Here is a 24,480-nt window from a genome sequence, read left to right on the forward strand (position 1 = left end):
ACAAGTTGGATTTTTTTTTTTCCTCTTCTGATCCCATAAATGGTCCTCCTCCCATGAGTCAGTCCTCGGATTATTTATCATTACGTTTTTCTTGGGAAATCTAAATGTTCCTCTGTGCGCAGTTCAGTTTACATAAATTAAATTCCTGAAGTTCAGACTAATAATATGTGATCCGTTTATTCATCTGTGTGAACTGTTCCAATATGGATGTTTTCACCGTGGTGAGTTTTATACAGTTTCAGTAAATACTTGTATTCCCCATCAAATAAGAATTGCGGAGCAGCTTCTCTGCATTGTGCCGCACCCCTATTATTCCTCCTGGAAATTTAGGAATACATTGTTGGCTACTACCGGTTGCTGGGGAGGGTGTCCCTATGTGCCCTGACAGTGTCCAATCAGGGATGACAGTGCCAGGACTGTGTAGGGACACGCCCCTTCGACCAAGGAAACGGTGCCAATTTATTTATGAATATTCGGGAGGAATAACAGAGGAACGGCACAATGCAGAGCCCTAAATAAGATGCTCCAGAATGGAGAGGTATTTACTAAAACAGACACGTCAGAAGAGGTGAGAGGTCCTTTTTACGGCCTCCTGCACACAAACGTTATTTTTTTCCGTTTTTTTGCGTTTCGTATACGGACCATATACGGACCCATTCATTTCAATGGATCCGCAAAAAAAACAAAGGTACGCCGTATGCCTTCCATTTCCGTAGTTACGTTTTTCCGTTCCGTTCAAAGATAGAACATGTCCTATTATTGTCCGCATAACGGACAAGGATAGGACTGTTCTATTAGGGGCCAGATGTTACGTTCCGCAAAAAAACGGAATGCACACTGATGTCATCCGTATTTTTTGAGGATCCGTTTTTTGCCGACCGCAAAATACTAAAAAAGCCACGCGGTCGTGTGCAGGAGGCCTTAAAGTGGATCTGTCGGGTGAATATGCTGTCATATGTAAGGGCGGCACATTACAGATAAGAGATCTCTGCTCCTGGCCGCCAAAATTACACACACAAAAAGTCATGAGTATTGCGTTCCCTCTCATGAGTATGAGCGTGCTCCTATACATTGTAATGTACAGAGCAGGCACTCAAAGCGATGTGGTGCTGCAGTAGTTTCTTCAGCTTGTTACCAGCAGGTGTCGCTGTTGATCCACGGTTGGCACCGCTGGCCGCACACATGCGGTATACGGTTTTCTATATAAATGCTATATGTACTCATCATGTACGTTCTATAACTCGGAAGGCAATACCAGCAAAATAAGCAGAGTTCTCGGATTCCTTGCATTCTTAGTAAACAATGACACAGATGGTTTAGCAGGAAAATGCTCTCAATGAGGCGTGTATGCTGGTGGGCCGCTGCGCTGCGCTGCGGAGAAATCCAATCCTGAAGTTATATCTGCAAACAAGTAGAACAACTTCTTAACTCGCTCTATAACAAAACAGAAAGAGGCGCGGGACTTATCGCCTCTCATCTTAATGGTCTCAGATCCAAGCAGATGCCTGGAAGTTTCATTTTTCTATTCTGAAGGTAGAGAAGACGCACAAGTGCCGTACAAATATCCGATCCGTTTTGCTCTTGCACATCAGCATGCATCCGTTCCGTTAGGATGCGGTTGTGTGAAATCAAACCGGAAAAAAACTGATCCTTCACTAAATACAGTACAGACCAAAAGTTTGGACACACCTTCTCATTCAAAGAGTTTTCTTTATTTTCATGACTATGAAGACATCAAAACTATGAATTAACACATGTGGAATTATATACATAACAAACAAGTGTGAAACAACTGAAAATATGTCATATTCTAGGTTCTTCAAAGTAGCCACCTTTTGCTTTGATTACTGCTTTGCACACTCTTGGCATTCTCTTGATGAGCTTCAAGAGGTAGTCCCCTGAAATGCTCTTCCAACAGTCTTGAAGGAGTTCCCAGAGATGCTTAGCACTTGTTGGCCCTTTTGCCTTCACTTTGCGGTCCAGCTCACCCCAAACCATCTCGATTGGGTTCAGGTCTGGTGACTGTGGAGGCTAGGTCATCTGGCGCAGCACCCCATCACTCTCCTTCATGGTCAAATAGCCCTTACTTTCAAAGTTTTCCCAATTTTTCGGCTGACTGACTGACCTTCATTTCTTAAAGTAATGATGGCCACTCGTTTTTCTTTACTTAGCTGCTTTTTTCTTGCCATAATACAAATTCTAACAGTCTATTCAGTAGGACTGTCAGCTGTGTATCCACCTGACTTCTCCTCAACGCCACTGATGGTCCCAACCCCATTTATAAGGCAAGAAATCCCACTTATTAAACCTGACAGGGCACACCTGTGAAGTGAAAACCATTTCAGGGGACTACCTCTTGAAGCTCATCAAGAGAATGCCAAGAGTGTGCAAAGCAGTAATCAAAGCAAAAGGTGGCTACTTTGAAGAACCTAGAATATGACATATTTTCAGTTGTTTCACACTTGTTTGTTATGTATATAATTCCACATGTGTTAATTCATAGTTTTGATGCCTTCATAGTCATGAAAATAAAGAAAACTCTTTGGATGAGAAGGTGTGTCCAAACTTTTGGTCTGTACTGTACATTGAAAGTCAATGGGTGACAGATCCGTTTTTTTTTTTGTTCCTAGCTATATATATTAAAACCTCATTTTTCTCAGCAATGGGGCACATAGGAACCTGGGACCAACACAGACGCCTTCAGCTGCCAAGTGCACATGTAACAGGTCAGCCGGTGTCATAGGTGCAAATCTGCTATAAGGTTAAAATAAAACAAAATAAAATGAAAAAATTTGCACATGAATTGGAGTGCCGTGGATTAACCTTATATCTGTTCTACAACTCTCACGGGCACCCACAGTGGATTTATGGTGTGCGGAGTGCACATCTCTTCAACCAGGTACAAAACTGCTGACAGATGTCCTTTAAAGATTCCTCACTTTTTCTATCATCCCCCTCCACCCCCTCCCCCTTCCTGGCGCCCCAACAGTGTTATCCTGCTGCTACCATTAATACAGTGCCCACTAGTCTTCTTTCTAAGGCTACTTTCCCACTAGCGTTTTTCTTTTCCGGCGCTGAGTTGCGTCCTAGGGGCTCTATACCGGAAAATAACAGATCAGTTTTATCCCCATGCATTCTGAATGGAGAGTAATCCGATCAGGATGCATCAGGATGTCTTCAGTTCAGTCATTTTAAATGATCAGGCAAAAGAGAAAACCGTAGCATGCTACGGTTTTATCTCCGGCAAAAAAATCTGAAGACTTGCCTGAATGCCGGATCAGGCATTTTTTTCCATAGGAATGTATTAGTGCCGGATCCGTCCTTCCGGTCTGCGCATGCGCAGACCTTTAAAAATGAGAAAAAAATAAATACCGGATCCGTTTTGCCTGATGACACCGGAAAAACGGATCCGGTATTGCAATGCATTTTTCAGACTGATCAGGCATTTTTCAGACTGATCAGGATCCTGATCAGTCTGAAAAATGCCTGATCAGTCAGAAAAAATGACATGCGTTTGCATACAGTTTGCCTGATCAGGCAGGCAGTTCAGGCAACGGAACTGCCTGCCGGAATCAAACAACGCAAGTGTTAAAGTACCCTTATGCCCTCTGATACTATACTGCAGAAATAATAGTGCCATACACATAGTTTCCCCCCCGCATAGTAATATGCTCCCAGACTGTCCTCGATATTAACAGTGTCCCCCAGAAGTGATAATGCTCCCTCAGAGTACCCCCACTAGTATTTCTGCCCTCTGTATTGTGCCCAATAATAATTCTCCCTTACAGTGCCCCTAGTAGTAACAAAGCCCCTCTATAGTGGCCACAGTAATAATAATGCCACTTATAGCACCGCAAGTAGTGCCCCCAGTAGTTATAATGTCCCCTCTTGCACCTCCTGTAGTTATGTGCCCCAGTAGTGCTCCTAGTTTTCAAAATGCTCCCATGTAGTGCTCTCTCTAGCTAGAATGTCCCCCTTTAGAGCCCCTACATATTTAAAATGCCTTTTGTAGTGCTCCAGTAATTATAGCACCCCAGTATTATAGTTCCCCAGTAGTTATAGCACCCCAGTATTATAGTGCCTCAGTAGTAATGGCACCCCAGTATAACACCCCAGCACCCCAGTATTATAGTGCCTCAGTAGTAATGGCACCCCAGTATAACACCCCAGCACCCCAGTATTATAGTGCCCCAGTCGTTATAGAACCCCAGTATTATAGTGCCCCAGTCGTTATAGAACCCCAGTATTATAGTGCCCCAGTCGTTATAGCACCCCAATATTATAGTGCCCCAGTAGTCATAGCACCCCAGTATTATAATGCCCCAGTAGTCATAGCACCCCAGTATTATAATGCCCCAGTAGTCATAGCACCCCAGTATTATAGTGCCCCAGTCATTATAGCACCCCAGTATTATAGTGCCCCAGTCATTATAGCACCCCAGTATTATAGTGCCCCAGTCATTATAGCACCCCAGTATTATAGTGCCCAAGTAATTATAGCACCCCAGTAGTATAGTGCCCCAGTAGTTATAGCACCCCAGTATTATAGTGCCCCAGTAGTTATAGCACCCCAGTATTATAGTGCCCCAGTAGTCATAGCACCTAGTATTATAGTGCCCCAGTAGTCATAGCACCCCAGTATTATAGTGCCGCAGTAGTAATAGCACCCCAGTATTATAGTGCCCCAGTCATTATTATAACACCCCAGTATAATAGTGCCCCAGTAGTTATAGCACCCCAGTATTATAGTGCCCCAGTAGTCATAGCACCTAGTATTATAGTGCCCCAGTAGTCATAGCACCCCAGTATTATAGTGCCGCAGTAGTAGTAGCACCCCAGTATTATAGTGCCCCAGTCGTTATAGCACCCCAGTATTATAGTGCCCCAGTAGTTATAGCACCCTAGTATTATAGTGCCTAAGTAATTATAGAACCCCAGTATTATAGTGCCCCAGTAGTCATAGCTTCCCAGTATTATAATGGCCCAGTAGTTATAGCACCCTAGTATTATAGTGCCTAAGTAATTATAGAACCCCAGTATTATAGTGCCCCAGTAGTCATAGCTCCCCAGTATTATAATGGCCCAGTAGTTATAGCACCCTAGTATTATAGTGCCTAAGTAATTATAGAACCCCAGTATTATAGTGCCCCAGTAGTTATAGCACCTAGTATTATAGTGCTTCAGTTGTTACAGCACCCCAGTATTATAGTGCCTCAGTAGTTATAGCACCCCAATATTATAGTGCCCCAGTAGTCATAGCACCCCAGTATTATAATGGACCGACCAGTAGTTATAGCACCGCAGTATTATAGTGCCAAAGTAATTATAGCACCCCAGCATTATAGTGCCCCAGTAGTCATAGCACCCCAGTATTATAGTGCCCCAGTAGTCATAGCACCCCAGTATTATAGTGCCCCAGTAGTCATAGCACCCCAGTGTTATAGTTCCCCCAGTAATTATAGCACCCCAATATTATAGTGCCCCAGTAGTCATAGCCTCTTTTTACACCACTCTCGCCACTTTTCAAAAAGGGGCCTGGCAAGGACGGAAAAGGAGCGTGACCAACACCCGAGACAAGATTATTTTCTTTTTCACCAGTTTTCTGATGCAAATAAAGCCAGAAATCTACGGCAGCTCAAAGCTGAACTAGATTTCTATTAGGCGCACCGACTGCCGGAGGACACTTCGAATTTATGACGATGCCTGTGTCTTGTCGTAAATTAGGCGCATTCCCCGGCAGTGCAGGGGATATCAAGAACAGTGAAAAAAGTGCTGGTCTTGATACATAAATCTCCCCCTTTGTGTCTGCCGTACAGGCTCGATGGCTAAGAGGCGCAGTGCCACTTATAACCACTGTGTGGCACTTTGCCACTTAAAGGAAGACCAGACCTGCAGCTTGTCTTATCTCTATTTGCTGTGAAGTTGAATGCAGTCTATTTTTCCCTGTTATCAGTCATTTCAGGCTAGAGAAAGCAGACTGTAATATTCCTTGATGTTATAACTTACAGGAAGTCCCCAAACTCCCAGCTCCATAACCACTACTTTATCTCAAGACATCTGCAGCAGCTCTGGTTGCATTCTGCCCTTTTATAAGGTTACTGTGCCTTTAAAGATGAGCTGTCACCTTTCCTGACATGTTTGTTTTATTAGCTACTTGCATCCTCCTTGTGATAACAATTCTGGAACATCTTTTGCTATAACTCTATGCTGTGCCATCCCTCTGTTATTCCTGCTAGAAGTTTGCCTGCAGTCTGACACCATCCAATCATTGCTACCAGTGTTGGACTGTGCAGGAACACGCCCCCCAACTGGTAACACCCAGCTGGACCTTCATTGCAAACTGCTTGTAATTCATTCATAACTTCTAGCAGGAATAATAAAGGAACGGTACAACACAGAGTCATAAGAATAGATGCTCCAGAATTGTTGTTACATGGGGAATGCAAGTAGTTACTAAATCCGACATGTCAGGAAGCATAATCCTTGTATGATACCCCTGCACTTTACACGCCATGGCCGCTGCACGTAGTAATCCGCATGTGATGGACAGCCATGCTTCTGCTTCTATCTTTCGGAATAACTCTCTTAAGCATTCGCTGCTTGCAGTCTCATCTTCTGTACATACTGTACGTGCGGAGAACCCGACTATTGTGGGTGCACTGACATTTTTTACCGTGCAGGAAGTTTCCTTAGGAAACAATGGAGTTTGGCGATTAGTTTAGGAAAGAAATTCCTTCACAGTTTCATGATTTATTTAAATATAGATTTCGCATATCACTGAGGCAGGAAAATTGGGAATGTTTTGGAAAGGTTTTAGTTTACTTTAAAAGGGGTTGTCAGGATCGGTCATAAATATCAGATCTGCGGGGGTCTGACTCCTGAGCGGCTTGAAAGAGCTGCGCAACCCCTTTAATTTCTCGCAAAAATTTAAATAATTTCAACAGATATAATTTTTCTTCTTCTAATATTTAGTTATATGATCTATTCATTTGCGAATGTTATACCATATTTTGGGTAAGTGGTGTGACAATATCCCACCCTATTATAAGGTTATGGAGGGATACTGGAGCAGTGGAGCAGGGTTACAGGCAATATACACTCACCTAAAGAATTATTAGTGCCCCCATACTAATACGGTGTTGGACCCCCTTTTGCCTTCAGAACTGCCTTAATTCTATGTGGCATTGATTCAACAAGGTGCTGATAGCATTCTTTAGAAATGTTGGCCCATATTGATAGGATAGCATCTTGCAGTTGATGGAGATTTGAGGGATGCACATCCAGGGCACGAAGCTCCCGTTCCACCACATCCCAAAGATGCTCTATTGGGTTGAGATCTGGTGACTGTGGGGGCCATTTTAGTACAGTGAACTCATTGTCATGTTCAAGAAACCAATTTGAAATGATTGGAGCTTTGTGACATGGTGCATTATCCTGCTGGAAGTAGCCATCGGAGGATGGATACATGTTCTCATTCTGTTTACACCAAATTCGGACTCTACCATTTGAATGTCTCAACAGAAATCGAGACTCATCAGACCAGGCAACATTTTTCCAGTCTTCAACAGTCCAATTTTGGTGAGCTCGTGCAAATTGTAGCCTCTTTTTCCTATTTGTAGTGGAGATGAGTGGTACCCGGTGGGGTCTTCTGCTGTTGTAGCCCATCCGCCTCAAGGTTGTGCGTGTTGTGGCTTCACAAATGCTTTGCTGCATACCTCGGTTGTAACGAGTGGTTATTTCAGTCAACGTTGCTCTTCTATCAGCTTGAATCAGTCGGCCCATTCTCCTCTGACCTCTAGCATCCACAAGGCATTTTTGCCCACAGGACTGCCGCATACTGGATGTTTTTCCCTTTTCACACCATTCTTTGTAAACCCTAGAAATGGTTGTGCGTGAAAATCCCAGTAACTGAGCAGATTGTGAAATACTCAGACCGGCCCGTCTGGCACCAACAACCATGCCACGCTCAAAATTGCTTAAATCACCTTTCTTTCCCATTCTGACATTCAGTTTGGAGTTCAGGAGATTGTCTTGACCAGGACCACCCCCCTAAATGCATTGAAGCAACTGCCATGTGATTGGTTGACTAGATAATTGCATTCATGAGAAATAGAACAGGTGTTCCTAATAATTCTTTAGGTGAGTGTATACGTAGCCAAAAAAAACTTCTGATTCCAGTGGGATCTGCTATCCCCTATAATGACCTCCCCAATGCCTGGGCACCTCATATAGATTATACTTACCCCGCTCGCCGGCACCCGCGTCGCTCCTGATCCCCGCATGGCCGCCGCTGCATCTCCCCGTACATTAATGTACTGTCCTGAATAAGCGCCGTATTTATGAAAAAACCTGTCCCACTTTTCAGACATATGTGGGTGAGGCCAAGGGCGACTTCTTTTTATTATAAATTTTAAGTTTAATAAAAAAAAAAAATTGATGTCGCGCTTTGCATTCTTGGTTGCCTGGGAGTGTTTGACGCAAGCATACAGGCATACTGGATGGGCAGGGGGGGCTCACACTAAATTTTTGCTATGGCGCCCTATGATGTTCGTGAACGCCCCTGGGCGGTACACTGTATGATAACTCATATGGGTGTAGAAGTGACTGCCGTACTATTCTGGGAATCCCTCCCCGTACTTATGTGAAGGAGCGTTCCAGCATTAGAGACGTCTTGGGGGGATTCAGTTTTCCTGCTGTCTCAGTGTAACTTGTGAGAATTTCCATTTGACTTCCCCTTGATTTCCTTGCTCGGGTATTGGAAGTTTCTCACTCCAATAATAGAAGTATATTAAGAGGGTTTTCCTAGAAATGTATCTCCACAGGATACACCATAAATGCCTGCTTGGTGACAGTCCAGCTTCTGGAACCTCGCGTTGTCACGGGAATTGATTTCCCCTGATCCCCGTTTGTTCCGGTGTGGTCGCTAACAGCCGCTGCCTCTGGACGCACCGCGAGGTCACCGCTCACTCCATTCGACTCAGGGGCATTGACCGAAACAGCCGGGCAATTTTTCCAAGATGAAAACCTTTAAAAGCTATGGACACCTTCAGGGGCATTTTTTATGATTGCATTTGACTCATTTTAGGCTAAAAATAATTTTTTCATTGATGCTTATTAAAAATGTTCATCCGTTTCTGAGATACAAGGGTTAAAAATCTGTCTGTTTGTAGTCTGTTTTCATGTGTTTTTTTTTTCAATTTTGCCATCTGACAGCCCGTGTAGCTCTTGTCTCTCATCTCTTGACCTAATAAACGCCTACTGAAGCCATATTCTTATCAGTTCGATAAGAACTGAGCTAAAATTAGTGTTGATGAGGTCAGGAGATCAGAGAAAAGAGCTACACATGAGCCGTCAGATGACGGGATAGCTTGCAGACTGATTTTTAACCCTCAGAAACGACTAAACATTTTGTAATAATGACCAATTGAAAGTTATTAATTAAGATCCACTTGAACGATGTGGCGATTTAGCTTGAAGAGAACCTGTAACCTCTTTTGACTTGCATTCCCCATGTAATGCCAATTCTAGAGCATCTATTCCTGTATTATTCCTGCTAGAAGTTTACAAATAAATTGCCAGCAGTCTGCAGTAAAGGTACTGCTGAGTGATACCAGTACCAGTTGCTGGTGTTAGACTGAGCAGGGACACGCCCCCCAACTGGTAACACCCATCTGTACCTTTACTGCAAGCTGCTACTAATTCATTCATAAACTTCTAGCAAAAATAACAGGAATGGCGCAACATAGAGTCATAGGAATAGATGCTCCAGAATTGTTATTACATGGGGGGGATGCAAGTAGTTGCTAAAACAGACCTGTCAGGGGAGGGGACGGCTCCTCTTTAAGGAATTGCTGTTTATGCCATTCCCTAATAGACAGGAGTAGCTTCACCTTTTTTCTTCTCAAAGGTGAACCTAAGCTTTAGGCTACATAAACACGACCGTATGTGTTTTGCGGTCCGCAAATTGCGGATCCGCAAAAAAAAACGGATGACGTTCCGTATGGCATCCGTTTTTTTTTGCGGATCCATTGTAATAATGCCCATCCTTGTCCGCAAACTAGAAAAAAATAGGACATGCACTATTTTTTTTGCGGAGCAACGGAACGGACATACTGATGCGGACAGCACACGGTGTTGAAATGAATGGGTCCGCATCCTATCTGCAAAAAAAACTGAACGGACACGGAAACAAAATACGGTCGTGTGCATGAGGCCTTACGCGCAGCTCACTGACTTATATTGCATTGTGCGCTACGTTTGGATGCACAAACAGAGGGTGACGCTCGTCGGTAGCTACCAGTGACCACACATCACTTTGTTAATTTTAGAAGCTCTCGACCCACCATTGTCTGGAGGTATTCTGACAGCTTAAAGCCACATTAACATTATCCTTTGGGTGCCAAACACCTGCTTGGAAGAGGGAAGAATGAAACCCTCAGTGTTTGTTCCACAAACATTGTGACTGTTACCTACTCTTACCCCTGTTAAGCTTCTCCAAATTGTAATTGTTTCCAATCTTTATAGCTTCTGCAAAAATGAGAACGGAGCCAAGTGTCTTAGAGAGTCATACAATGCAGGAATCTCCCTGCGGGCGTTCTGTTCTACCCCGTCTGTTAGCAGGATGTATCCATCCAGTGGCTGTCATGCCAAAAACCTGAGCGCCGCATTCCTCTGTCACTCAATCATCGTGAATTATGCTGCACTTCCAAAGAGAATGAGACACGCAGTATCACACGGCGCTTCATCTCCATCAAGAGCCCCCCACGACTGGTAACAAAATTACAAGCGCTTGTTTACACTGCCGAGATGGGATGGTCTCTTCTTACTGAAATCAATGGCCCGGCTTGGAGCAAGTCTTTCATGGACAAGCCAAACCCTTTCCAGCAAATGAGAAGAACACTTGGAGGTGTAACCCCCTTCTGTCAGCGCAGATTAACGTACAACTGAATCTACATTGTACCCCCTTTTTTTATTTATTTTTTTATTCATAGAATGAATCATGGCGGGAGAGAGGCAATCGCTGTAAAGTTTGTAGCCATTCTAACAAAGAAAGTCTTAGGAAACATTAACTTTCTGATGTATATCTTCACAATTGACCCCATGCTAGGATCTGACCTGTGGTCCGTCTGACGTCCGTGGAAAATCCATCCAGATGTCTGTGAAGGGCTCATGTTTGGTCTGTGTGTCCGTTTTTTGCTCTCTGTGCGTCATCTGTATTCCACGGACACTGCTGTGTGAAAAAGACATTAAAAATCAATGGATCCGTGATTTACTGAAGTGTGAATGAGGCCTTAGGGTACATTCACTCAACAGTGAAAAAAAACAGCCCTCAAAAATAGTACACCGTCAGCTCTTCATGCCCATTTTTCATCCTTGTGTGCATCCATTTTCTGGCCGTCTATCTGGACCTTAAAAATGGATGCAAAAGGGCTATTAAAAATAGGTGAATTTCATTGTTTCGTTTTTTACATCCCAACCCCTGCAGTGCCCTCAGTATACAAAATGCCCCCTACAGTGCCCCTTGGATATTTAGTGGCCCCCATAGTGCCCCAGTATAAGTAATAGTGCCCATAGTGCCCCCCAGTATAAATAATGGTGCCCATAGTGCCCCCCAGTATAAATAATGGCCCCCATAGTGCCCACCAGAGTATAAATAATGGCCCCTATAGTGCCCCCCATTATAAATAATGGCCCCCATAGTACCCCCTAGTATAAATAATGGCCCCCATAGTGCCCCCTAGAATAAATAATGGGCCCCATAGTGTCCCCCGTATAAATAGTGGCCCCCATAGTGCTCCCAGTATAAATAATGGTCCCATAGTGCCCCCAGTATAAGTAATGGTCCCATAGTGCCCCCAGTATGAATAATGGCCCCCATAGTGCCCCTAGAATAAATAATGGGCCCATAGTGCCCCCTAGTATAAATAGTGGCCCCAATAGTGCCCCCCCAGTATAAATAATGGCCCCTATAGTGCCCCCCAGTATAAATAATGGCCCCTATAGTGCCCCTAGTATAAATAATGGCCCCCATAGTGCCCCCTAGAATAAATAATGGGCCCCATAGTGTCCCCCGTATAAATAGTGGCCCCCATAGTGCTCCCAGTATAAATAATAGTCCCATAGTGCCCCCAGTATGAATAATGGCCCCCCATAGTGCCCCTAGAATAAATAATGGGCCCCATAGTGCCCCCTAGTATAAATAGTGGCCCCCATAGTGCCCCTCAGTATAAATTAAGGCCCCCATAGTGCTGCCCAGTATAATTAATGGCCCCCATAGTGCCTCCCAATATAAATAATGGCCCCCATAATGCCCCCTAGTATAAAAAAAAGCCACCCTTAGTGCCCCCTATTCTGCTGGTGCTGACAAAAAAATAAAATAAAATATTCAACTCACTGCTTGCATGCGCAGGAACACTTGCTCTGGGCTGGAGGTAGCAGGACCTGCTGCTCCTGGGGTAATCACGTGACATCACCACACTGGGAGCGTCAGGTCCTGCTGCCTCCAGTGCAGAGTGAGTGTTCCTGCACTGAGGTATTTGTGGTGTGGTATTTAAATTTTTCCATAGTGTATCAGTTTTTAAAGAGGCTCTGTCATGCAGTTCAAGCCTACCTTACCAAGCATATAGCCTGGTAGGGCTGATGGCACAGACAAAAACCATACCTTTATTTCTCATGTAGTAGGTCCAGTATGGCCGAAAAAGCAACTTTTAAAAATATGCAAATGAGGAATTCGAGCACTCGGAGACGGGCTTTTTCCTTCGGAGCACTGCTTCTGTGACGCCCCTGTTCCTTGCAAATGCCGGCCTTCTGCACCTAATCACACCGCCATGACCTTTGATTGACAGCGCTAGACCCGCCAGTCTAGCGCTGATATCACACACCTGAGCACTCGCTTCCATGATGGCACGTGCGCACTGGACATACACACAAGCCGGGAAGGAAGGAAAAGATCCAGTGCGCACGCATCGGCACGGATGCAAGTGTGCGGGATATCAGCGCTAGACCTGCGGGTCTAGCGCTGTCAATCAAAGGGCATGGTGGTGTGATTAGGTGCAGAAGGCCGGCATTAGCAAGGAACGGGGGCGTCACAGAAGCAGTGCTCCGAAGGCATAAGCCCGCCTCCGAGTGCTCAAATTCCTCATTTGCATATTTAAAAGTTGCTTTTTCGGCCATACCGGACCTACTACATGAGAAATGAAGGTTTTTGTCTGTGCCATCAGCCCTACCAGGCTATATGCCTTGTAGGGTAGGCTTGAACCGGGTGACAGGGCCTCTTTAATGGGTGCACTCCACGGCACGGCCATTAAAAAAGGGCCCATTGATAACAACCATAAATAGGACATGTGAATAGGCCCATAGACTGCAATGGTTCTAAAAACTGTTGTGTGATGGACGTTAAATGTACCTTAGTGACATCCCATCTACCAATCACATGGGATAGGAGCTAAACTTCTCTTATGGGATCGATGTAGTTTCGACGCAGAGAATGCTCATGCGTGGTACTCTTCTTCCATAGGAAACAGAGGGAGGAGGCTACTATGCGCTGCACATAGCATGCAAGGCATCATTGGAACTGTAGTTATTATTGAGTCTCATCATGTTGGGTTCAGTTTGGGAAGATGTTTTTGTTATGTTTTTTGGGGGGTGGTCTCAGAAAACCCTTTAATTTAAATTCTAGCGTGAATGGATATGACTTAAAAATCCCATTTCATCTACATCAGACTAAATAATACAATAAAAATAGAGTCCTTATTATGGGCAGGGTTGAATTGGTCATAGACCCTACAGGGAAATTTCCCGGTGGGCCGATGCACAGGGGGTCACCCGAGACCTCCTAATGGCTACCAGCCAGCTACATAAGGATCTGATGCTCTCAGTATTAATTAATGTAGGAGCATCAGGCACTTATGCCCCTGGGCAGCAGCCGCAGGTGCCCTCCTGAATTCAACTGTGTTGCCCCTCTTTCTGTCAATTTGGACCCACCTTCAACATGGGGCCACTTTTATTTTTTTTTCCAGGGCCACTTTAAGTTCCCAGTCCGCCCCTGATTATGGGGTAACATTTTTTGGGGGCTGAGGGTGGCACTGGAGCCTGTAAATGTCTGGCCACAATTCACAACTATTATTTTGCATCATTTCTTTGGATAAATCAACCAAACGAGCCAATGTGCTTAACCTGATCTTCTCTGATAGAAAGAAACAGATATAATGCACAGGTCAGGTAGCACATGCGCAGCCTCCGCCAGGGGACAGGCTTATGACTCTGCCTGATCAATGCTATATTCCTTCATCCAGTCTGTGATATGTGATGATGTCATGACCTCCTGTACGGCACATTTATTTGTCCACTGTATGGCGGTAATACTCTGTCACTGTATAGTAGTAGTATTCACTTACAATATGGTAGAATTATTGAGCTTCTATCTAGTTCAAAGATTCTGACCCGATCTCCATTCAGTTCAATCACACCACGGAACAATTGGTGGCTGGTAGGCAAGGCAATGTAGATACGCTTCTGCAAATATGGGCTGACGCTAAGTGCACATCTAAATCCGAAAAAATACAGCTGCATGCAGCAAAATGCCGGCATTCACACTAGAATCCTGACACACCCCATGACGGTGAATGGGATCCGTTGGGCGCTGGCAGTGTCCTACATATGCAGTTTCAGTGGTTGCGGCATTCTGTTCCTATCCTCAGAATCATACCGAGTGTGCACTAAGACCAAGGGGGGAAAGTTTCCAAATTCTCCTCTAACCCCTTGACGTGTGTTATCTAACCTTTGCTTCTACCTTCACTATAAAGGAATAGACACCTATTTTTTTACTTTACTTTTCTTTCCTTTTTATTCCTTTTTATTAATTTCTTTTGTTCTGATATTTTGTATATTTAATTAGAGATACACCGATACAATTATTTTTATTTATTATTTAATACTCCATAGTTGTTATTATCTCAAACTGTGTTTTTATGAAGTCCAATATCAATGGACAATTTCCACTGATTGTTTTTTCATTATGGAAAATTCTTCATAAATGGGGTTAACGACAATAGAGGCAAGGTTTACAAAGAGATCAATAGGAAATGTCAAAATTCAGCGTGAAAAACGAGTTACTTTTGTAATTTACTTTCTGTTGCAAAAATGCTCCAGTTGTGAGATATTCTCTTTACTTCGTTATAATGGTGCCCCCTAGTGTTTCATCTGTAATGTGTATGTCCACCCAGCGTCGAACTGAAGTCCTTTGGGCCCACCAGAGAAAATGATTGTGAGGGCCCACCCCCTGTGTACATAGGACCTTAGGGGTCCTGTTTTATTAGAGGTCCATTATTGTCAGAGCTTGGGCCCACCGGAGGATCCTCTGGTACTCTGGGGGGCCAGTCCGACCCTGTGTCCACCCAGTGAGGTGGTCACTCATGCTCAGTTCCATCCTTCAACTTTCACCAGCCATGTCTACTGTTAAAATCTCTGACAGTTACAGAGAGAGAGCTACAGTAGACAGGACACATCCCCTGAGTGGTGATAGGGAGAGAGCGGTAGCAGAAATAACACACCCCCTGAGCTGTGATAGGGAGAGAGCGGTAGCAGAAATAACACACCCCCTGAGCTGTGATAGGGAGAGAGCGGTAGCAGAAAGAACACACCCCCTGAGCTGTGATAGGGAGAGAGCGGTAGCAGAAATAACACACCCCCTGAGCTGTGATAGGGAGAGAGCGGTAGCAGAAATAACACACCCCCTGAGCTGTGATAGGGAGAGAGCGGTAGCAGAAAGAACACACCCCCTGAGCTGTGATAGGGAGAGAGCGGTAGCAGAAATAACACACCCCCTGAGCTGTGATAGGGAGAGAGCGGTAGCAGAAAGAACACACCCCCTGAGCTGTGATAGGGAGAGAGCGGTAGCAGAAAGAACACACCCCCTGAGCTGTGATAGGGAGAGAGCGGTAGCCGAAAGAACACAACCCCTGAGCTGTGATAGGGAGAAAACTACAGCAGAAAGGGCATGCCCCCTTAGCTGTGATAGGGTAAGAGCTTCAGCAGAAAGGTCATACCCCCATAACTGCCAGCCTGAAGAAAATCTAGCAGAGCAACTGGAGCGTGAATGGGGCGATCTCTGGGTCCATGTGAGGTACAGGGCTGGTTCTAGATTTGTCAGAAAGAGATTGTCATGTATTATATGATGTCTGATTCTCATTTTTTACATCAGTCATGGGAGAACCCCTTTAGCAGTATAAACTCTCAAAAAATGTTATACATATATGAATATTACAGTATGAAAGAGATCTGATAATATTTGCCTTCTAAGAGATACCACTTAAAGGGGTTGTCTCTCACTTCAGCAAATGGCATTTATCATGTAGAGAAAGTTAATACAAGGCCCTTACTAATGTATTGTGATTGTCCATATTGCCTCCTTTGTTGGCTGGATTCACTTTTCTATCACATTATACACTGCTCGTTACCATGGTTATGACCACCCTGCAATCCAGCAACAGTGGTCGTGCTTGCACATTATAGGAAAAAGCACCAGCCCGTGTGCAGTCCCATGGTCCCGGGCACCACAGAGGCCGGCGCTTGTTCCTATAGAGTGCAAGCACGACCACCGTTGCTGGATTGCAGGGTGGTCATAACCATGGTAACGAGCGGTGTATAATGTGATGGAAAAGTGAATCCAGCCAACAAAGGAAGCAATATGGACAATCACAATACATTAGTAAGTGCCTTGTATTAACTTTCTTTACATGATAAATACCACTTGCGGAAGTGACACAACCCCTTTAAGTTTAATTGTAGATATAGAAAAACCTGAGATCTATAGATGAATTCACATGTAGCAGTAATGGTGCATTGATTACACTGCCGTTGCAGTCTTGCTTTTAAATACCGTAAGACCTTGTGTTAGTAGAGGACAGTACCGCAGATGCATGGGAGCAAATTAAATAATCCATAAACCCAGAATATTCCCCAGCCCCGCAGTACAAAAGAGTTGTCATTAAATCCCTCACCCTCCGCTTATTCGGCCGAGTCTACACAGCAAAGCTTTGGACCACTGAAAGCCTCAAAAACTATCTCTTTCGCATTTACTGTGATATTACTGTAAAATTCAATACAGTTCAGTTTTTAAAAAAATATAAATCAGGAAGTGTCTTCCCATGTTAACTGCTCTAGTGGCGGTGTGAAATAGGCAAGGTTTTATTTTATTTATTTTAATATGGAATGAAAATGTTTTCAAAAAAATATGTTTAGAGTAAAATCTCAAGTCCACGTCCTGCAACTTTATCTGGCCATCTATCAGAGTTTTCTATATAAGTACAATATGGACTGGCCGTGGCGGGTTATGTATCAAGGAGGTTCTGAAAACTAAGGCTACTTTCACACTAGCGGCAGGACGAATCCGACGGGCTGCTCACCCTGTCGGATCCGTCCTGCTGCTAGTAAACGTGTGCCCCTGGTCTACCGCTTCGGCCCCAATGACTATAAGGCCCCTTTCACCCAGGCGAGTATTCCGCGCGGATGCGATGCGTGAGGTGAACGCATTGCACCCGCACTGAATACCGACCCATTCATTTCTATGGGGCTGTGCACATGAGAGGTGATTTTCACGCATCACTTGTGCGTTGCGTGAAAATCGCAGCATGCTCTATATTCTGCGTTTTTCACGCAACGCAGGCCCCATAGAAGTGAATGGGGTTGCGTGAAAATCGCAAGCATCCGCAAGCAAGTGCGGATGCGGTGCGATTTTCATGCATGGTTGCTAGGAGACAGTCTATTCACTGTATTATTTTCCATTATAACAACATGGTTATAAGGGAAAATAATAGCATTCTGAAAACAGAATGCAAAGTAAAACAGCGCTGGAGGGGTTAAAAAAAATAAAAAATCATTTAACTCACCTTAATCCACTTGATCGCGATGTCGGCATCTCCTTCTGTCCCCTTTACTGAATAGGACCTGTGGTGAGCATTAATTATAGGATCAAGGACCTTTGATGACGTCACTCCGGTCATCACATGGTACGTCACATGATCTTTTACCATGGTGAATCACCATGGTAAAAGATCATGTGACGTACCATGTGATGACCGGAATGACGTCACCACAGGTCCTGTTGCTGCACAGAGATCAGATGAAGCCAGAGGGAGATGCCGGGCCGCGAACAAGTGGATTAAGGTGAGTTAAATTGTTTTTTGTTTTTTTTTAACCCCTCCAGCGCTGTTTTACTATGCATTCTGTATTCAGAATGCTATTATTTTCCATTAAACCATGTTATAAGGGAAAATAATACTATTTACAGAACACCGATCCCAAGCCCGAACTTCTGTGAAGAAGTTCGGGTTTGGGTACCAAACACGCGCGATTTTTCTCACGCGAGTGCAAAACGCATTACAATGTTTTGCACTCGCGCGGAAAAATCGCGGGTGTTCCCGTAACGCACCCGCACATTTTCCCGCAACGCCCGTGTGAAAGAGGCCTAAGGGGGGCGGGGCGGAGGCACGGCTGCGCACGGCGAGAGGCTGCCGGAATAAAACTACGACATGTCCGACATTTATGCCGTCAGCCTCTCGCCGTGCGCTGCCGTGCCTCCGCTGGAACTCCGCCCCGCCCCGCTTAAAGTCAATGGGGCCGGAGGAGTAGTCCGGGTGCACACGTGCACTAGCGGCAGGACGGATCCGACAGGCTGTTCACCCGACGGAACAGCCTGCCGGAGGTCCGTGCCGCTAGTGTGAACGTAGCCTAAGTAAATAAACAATATATAATTAACAAAAACAGGAAAGAATACTAAGCCCTGGTTCAAAGATGGTGACTTGGGTATGAAATGTACCTTCCTGCATTGTCTCTGCCTTTCCATCTTCTTCATATCTAGATCCAATGTGAAGGTGTGAGTATCCAACAAGGCATCATTTAGGAAATGTGCATGTCCGCCCCCTTGACAGCCATTTTGTTTTAATTAGATTCAACATTAAGTTCACATTAATATCTTAAAGGGAACCTGTCATGTTGAACATGGGAACTGAGCTGCAGGAGAAGCTGAGCAGATCGATTTATGGGAAAATTCAGCAAAACTTTTTTTTTCATTCACTTATATCCCTGCTCATTCTGGGCTTTGTAGTCCAGGAGGCGGTCCTATCAGTGATTGACAGCTCTCTCTGTATGCACATAGAGGGAAGGTTGTCAATCACTGATAGGACCATATGTTCCTGCTGCCATTTCAGAAACGTAAGCCGCAGCGCCTGCACAGAATGCATCTCAGAGGCAATAACCCACACAAGAAAATGCACGTTGCGTGCGCGTAATTTGTAGCTGCATCGCCGTGACATCAGGGGAGAGGGGTGAAAGCCTTTCGGTGGGGGGCACAGTGGGCTTGGGGACTTGGAAGCCAGCTTTTATAAAAATAAGGACTTATGCACACAAACGTATTTTCTTTCAGTGTCCGTTCCATTTATTTAATTTTTTTGCGGACCGTATGCGGAACCATTCATTTCAATGGGTACGCAAAAAACAAAGTTACTCCGTGTGCATTCCGTTTCCGTATGTCCGTTACACAAAAAAACAGAACATGTCCTATTATTCTCCGCATTACGGACAAGGATAGTACTGTTCTAATATTGGCCAGGTGTTCCGTTCCGCAAAATATGGAATGCACACGGACGTCATCCTTATTTTTTGCGGATCCGTGTTTTGCGGACCGCAGAATACATACGGTCATGTGCATGAGCCCTAAAAGTGCTTTTCCTGGACGTTAAATAAACCCAAATGACATAAAGGTGTGTCTAGAATGCTGTTCTGATGGCCATAGCTGGTAGTTATATTAGTGAAAACTATGTGACAAGGTCCCTTTAAAGAGGACCTTTCATGGGATTGTGGGTATGGTTACCAGATAGGGTGGCCCCTACAGATGCCAGCACATTTTTTTTCTAAAATACGCCTCTGTTCCGACACTATGTCCCCTGCTGTTTTTGGCGCCTGATATGTTCATTTAGGCCTCATGCTCACGGCCGTTGTTTTGGTCCGCATCCGAGCCGCAGTTCTGGCGGCTCGGATGTGGACCCATTCACTTCAATGGGGCCGCAAAAGATGCGGACAGCACTCTGTGTGCTGTCCGCATCCGTTGCTCCGTTCCGTGGTCCGCAAAAAATATATAACCTGTCTTGTTCTTGTCCGCGTTTTGCCGAAAAGAATAGGCAGTTCTATTAATGGCTGTCCGTGCCGTTCCGCAAATTGCGGAACGCACACGGACACCATCTGTGTTTTGCGGACGGTCGTGTGCATGAGGCTAGAGTATTGGTACAGAGAGGAGGAGACAGCCGGGTTTCTCAATGGGCGTCTCCTTCTCACTGGCTGTGACGCGGTCCAATCGCAGTGGAGAGCGTCACCAGTCACAGCCAGGGAGAAAAAACTGCTCACCTTCTCCCTGGCTGTGACGCTCTCTGCTGCTCTTCCTCATCCAATTTATTAATTTTGATACCTTTTTTCTCTGTTGTTCTTTTTCAACCATAATGCTTAAATCACTTTTTTTACTTTTTTTTAAGTTTTATTTTTTTTTACTTAATGTTCATTTTTATTAGTTTTCTTCTCTTTCTGTTTTTTTTTCCCTTTTTACATTTGTTTTCCACATTTTATTTTTATTTATTTTTTCCTTTTTTTTTTTTTACTATTTTGTGGCTATTTTATTTTATTTTTTAGGCCAAAAAGATGTGAATGAGGCATTGGTTAGCACTTTGAGCAAAATTATAATTCTCTAATTCTCTATCAAGACACATCCATTTTGACATGCACGCAGAGAAAAAAAACATTCAAAAAAGGAAAAAAAAACATTGAAAAACATATAATTTTTGAAAACAAGAAAAAATAAATCATAAAAAACTATTGGAATTTTGCCATAAATACTACTTCCAAAGGTCCTCATTGTATTGTGAGTATCTACACTAACTAAACAGAATGTTGTAACTAACTGCAAATCTAGAATAAGAAACTAAATGAACAGTTCAAAGCCAGAATCAAATGATCTCCCTCCACACAGTCTGACTGCCAGGAAACCACTCTCTCAGGGGTTAAGGAATAATTTGTGGTAACATTCCCAGATAACCATTCTGATGTTCCAGGTCTTCTATGTGGTGTCTAGTCCAGAGCCACCAGTGATGTGGTCAACCATTGGTCCAGATGCCCATCCACTGTAGCATCATGGATCCGCGTGAAATTGTGAGGATCATAAAGGCTTGGCTCACCAGGGTCAGGTTGTCCCTCCATATCTATCTGGACAGACAAAATAAATGCCAATCATTTGCTGGATAGTGAAGGCATACCCAACAAGCCGATGGACCATGGTGAGCCGGTTATTTATCCAAACTTTGTCTAGGGAATAGGTGCATCACCTAGGGAGAAAGCGCAAACTCTTCATTAGCCACTATGACAAATTGGGCTGGGGGTTCAGAAGATCCAGGCAGTAGTGGTGGTTTTAATGATGATTCTGGAAGTCGTGAAGATGTGAGCATCAGCTGTGCTCCCATAGGCTCTAATATACCTAATGACAAACCGGTAACTAGTGTTGGCCAAAGCCAACACCACTACTGAAAAATACTACTTGCAGATAAAGTATCAGGACCCTGAGTGAGGTGGCTTCTTAACACAAATGTGTTTGCTGTCTTACCCCGATGAAGATGGTTAACTGCGCTAATTCGATGGGGCCTTCAACAACACAGAGCCAGTCTTCTACCTAGGGTTGTGGTATCACCATCTCTTGCTGCCAGATCACTTAGCAGGTCACTGGAATGATCCGTGAAATTCAAAATGCAGTGGATTATGGAATCTGTAAGAAAACTAAATATAAAAAAACTCGAATCAGTTTTTTGCAGTTGTAAAAATGGACATGAAGGCCATTGAAATACAACATGGCTGGTCTGTGATCATTTATTTTCTACCAACTGGGAAACACAATTGGAAGATCCATTTTACGGAATTGTTCTAATTGTGCTTTCTTGCGTGTGTTTTAGTTTATTCCTAGTGAATGAGTTCTTGGACTTTTTACTTTACAGCAAACCTGGCGTCATGGCTGCTGTTTTTACGATATCTATGACACATGTGGCAGATCTGTTGTGATCCATTAGGTTCAATTTTTTTTGAGAGGGGGGGGGCATTAGATTTCTTCTCTTTATCATGTAAACCCACATTTCAGGTCTATAACGTATTAGGCGGAGGACCCTTCGTACAAATAGGCATTGCCTCATTACTGCAAGCTGTGTTTGGCTAAGATCATTAAACAATATATAAATCACTCGTTAGAGGAAGATTACATCTATTTAAATTGCGGTATCTTCTTAATTGTTTATGTCCTTCGTTTTTACACACGGAAATACACCCCGGCACAAGAGCTTACAGTCTAACGGCTTTCATTACAAATAAAGTCATATTTTCCAATGTGTGCCTTCAAGTCCTTTTGCATTGTAGCGGCTAAGTGGCGTTGCTAAATGGTTCTAATTGTTTTTTAAGGTTGGGCTGTACCGCCACATACATCTACGTAACGGTAAACAATCCGCCAAGCTTCAGGGCTGGCATTAGGTCATGGGTATGGAAAGGAGGATTAACAGATCCATTCATGACATATTGAAACCTGTTGGTATCATGGAAGCTTAACATCCTTCTATACGCATCAGTAAAAATCATAAATATCTACATAGCGCTGTCCATTCTCTTGGTTGATGACTCCCCAGGAGCAGCATGCTTCATTGGATAAGAAAGGCCACGTATTAAGTGCAAGAATGATGTTACACTCTGAGACAAAAATGAAATAAAAAATGTCTAAATTTTAAAGGGATTCGAAACAATTGCCATTCAGTAAGTATATTTGCTTCGCAAACTTGCCTTTGTAAAATATGGAATCTTCACCGGGCTCAAGCTTTGTTACAATGTCATTATTTCCTTCTGTATTATGTAACATTTTATATTGCTTCACGCCCTTTTGTGGCGTTGGTTGACAGGTCATTGTAGCAAGGTTTACTACTCAAAGACGGACCCTGATGTTGCTAATGGGCCTATAGAGAGGGGTTAACTTTGGCAATGTTCCTCTTCACCCGATATGAACCTTCAGAGGCATCTACCGCCCCCATGAACACTGCAACAAAAAAAGACCATTTTGGTATCTGTTCTTCTCTATCAATGCCCTTGATATTGTATATAGAAAGAGGTGCCTTCAACAATTTCTCCATTTCAAATATTGCAGCTTCATATCTTGTATAAGGAAATGCAGAGACGGAACGGATATGCTGCGGTTTTGCCTCTGCTGCAAAGGTATCGGCAAAGTGGATGAGATTTTAAGAAATGTGGAAAAAAAAAAAACGGTGATGTTAATTGACCTGCAGCATAGATTTTAAATCCAAAGCATGGCCATGCTGCAGATACGCACCGTGGATTTCACCCTTTGCAATGCACAAGTTGAAGTCTGCAGCAAAATCCACAACAAATGTGCAGCTGAACTTCGAAGGAAAAGCAACAGAATTCACTAAAATTCCACTACGTGTGGCCATACCTTAAAGGTGTATGAATTTGAATGGAATCAAGCTGAACTGCAATAGTAGGCACTGCCCACGGACACGAGTGGTGCTGTTTCTGGGGGGAGAGGAGAATCAGTCCATTTTTTCCTTTTTTTTTTTTTTGTTTGTTGGATCAATTTCTGTAGAGAAGATCTGCCATTAGGTTTAGATAATGCCAATGTCATTGTGAACATCCAGGGCATCATAGTTTGGAGCAAGTCAGACATATGTCTTCTTCTCACCATCAGGCCTGATAAGAAGAAGGCATATGACTTTGGACCCCTCAGTGTCGTACAGTTTCTTCACAGCCTGCTAAATCTGTGGCTGGTAGGCTTTGTTCTTAACATTAAAAGCCAGAGTGTTATTATCTTCCATTTTCTTCATGGCTGACTCAGTGGTCAGAGGGAACTTGATGATGGCATAATGGTCAAGCTTGTTCCTTGTGGGAGCACTTTGTCTGGGTTACTTGGGTTGTCTTTTAAGTCTCAGGGTCTTGGGCCTGCTGAATGTACAGGGAGGGTTCCTGATTTTATTCTTCTTGTGACCGTGTGCTCCTTTCAATACAGCCTTCAGGCCTTCAACTTGGCTTCAGTCTTGGGAAGGAGAGTGTCTTATTTTGCCTTCAGAACCATCTTGAGAAAAAGCAGTCCACTTTTTGTAATCTTATACAACTCCTTTAATATCTAGGATTTTACCTAAACAGCAGCTGTAGTCACAGTCAATTTTCCTGATATGTACAAATTTAAGGAGCACTCATGTTTATATATATCGAATTAGTAATTCATATAGTCAAGGAAGGGAAAAGGGAAAACTGAGTAGATGAAAATAGGGATCAAAATTAGACTACACTGCGTGCAGAATTATTAGGCAAATGAGTATTTTGACCACATCATCCTCTTTATGCATGTTGTCTTACTCCAAGCTGTATAGGCTCGAAAGCCTACTACCAATTAAGCAT

At 43.8% G+C, this 24,480-nt stretch overlaps 1 pseudogene; it reads right to left on the minus strand.

Annotated features, from left to right (window-relative positions):
• Positions 1–23,687: 23,687 nt before the first annotated feature.
• On the minus strand, positions 23,688–24,154 carry LOC121006110 (annotated as a pseudogene).
• Between the last annotated feature and the right edge of the window lie 326 nt (positions 24,155–24,480).

This window comes from Bufo bufo, chromosome 6 (genome assembly GCF_905171765.1).
Source record: "Bufo bufo chromosome 6, aBufBuf1.1, whole genome shotgun sequence".
Taxonomy (NCBI): Eukaryota; Metazoa; Chordata; class Amphibia; order Anura; family Bufonidae; genus Bufo; species Bufo bufo.